Source organism: Helobdella robusta (genome assembly GCF_000326865.2).
Source record: "Helobdella robusta unplaced genomic scaffold HELROscaffold_38, whole genome shotgun sequence".
Classification (NCBI taxonomy): Eukaryota; Metazoa; Annelida; class Clitellata; order Rhynchobdellida; family Glossiphoniidae; genus Helobdella; species Helobdella robusta.
The window spans coordinates 1,483,403-1,484,880 of NW_008704829.1; positions in this window are offsets into that span (position 1 = coordinate 1,483,403).

Consider the following 1,478-nt stretch of genomic DNA (forward strand, 5'->3'; position numbering starts at 1 on the left):
TCATCATCTTCATCATCATCATCGTAACCGATGAACAAACTTGGCTCATTTTTTTCAATTTCATTTAAATTAGTCTTATAATCATCATCATCGCCACCACCACCATCATCTCCCCCATCACCATCACCACCACTATCATTATCATTACCGGAAATGGCATCGCCATCGTTATCGAGATCAACAACATCCGGCAAATCAACCGTCAAATTTTGTACATGTGAAATTTCGCGGTCGTTATCAGCACTTCTTCGCCGTTCCGTCCTGGCGAAACTCCTCCTACAACAATCATCCAGATCGATAACTTGCTGTCGGATAACATCCCCGACGATATTCTTACCGACGAGACCGACATTTTTACCGACCAGACAATCGGTCGAGTAGTTTTTCTGATAGCTCCTCCTGCTAAAACCGGTCACGTTCAGCGATCTACGTTCTTTATTCGCCTTAAGTACAATGAGCACCAGCCCTAAATTGAGATAGGACAGTAGCAGGCACGGTAGGAAATGTACCACAATGGCATAAAACCATGTTGCGTTCCGGTATAACGAACTCGATTCGAATTTTGTAGACACTTTGTCGTAACACGTCCTCGCCGTAAAGTCATCGTCGTCGTTGTCGTCGGCGCCATTTTGTTTGTTTACCCTCGTTAGCGGGTTTTTGATGACGTCATATCCGAAAAATCTCGGGATGTTGATGATGGTGAAGATGAAGATGACGATGCAGATCGAACGCTGGGCCAGTCGGCGCGTACTCAGGTCCTTGGCTTTTAAGGGGTGGCGAACAGAGATGTACCTGGTTTGAATTTGTGTGGAGATGTTCCGCTAATGTAAATTCAGTCTTTTTTGATTTATATAACCAACCAACCAGCCTACCAACCAGCCTACCAACCAGCCAGCCTACCAACCAGTCAGCCAACCAACCAGCCAGCCAATCAACCAACCAGCCAACCAACCAACCAGCCAACCAACCAACCAACCTCTCAACAGTTAACATCACGGTAATCCACACACTCGAATTCGAAAAAATATTGGACACCGGGTAATAAATATAGGCCGAAAACACCACAGCAACGTAACTTCCACTCAGAGTGAAGCTAAAGAGCGTATTAAGCAGTGACAACATCAGAACCGATATGTCGGTAACGGTTAAACCGAGTAGATACGTATAAGGGGAACATCTCCGCATTGATTTCTTAGTAAGGATGTGCAGGTTTATGATGTTACCGACGAAACCGAATAGGCAGATGATCGGTATGATGTAGACATCGCAAATGGTGTTGATGGTTGTAATCGTGTTGTTGTTTGGTAGTAGGGCTGATGATGTCTTTGATGATGATGTTGTTGTTGTTGTTGTTTTAAAGATGGCGTCAGTGTTGTTGATGATGTTGAAAAACGTTTTATTGTTGTTGCTGTTGTTGTTGTTGTTGTGGTCGATATTTAAGCCAGCTGTGATCATCTTGTAGTAGTTGTTGTTATGAC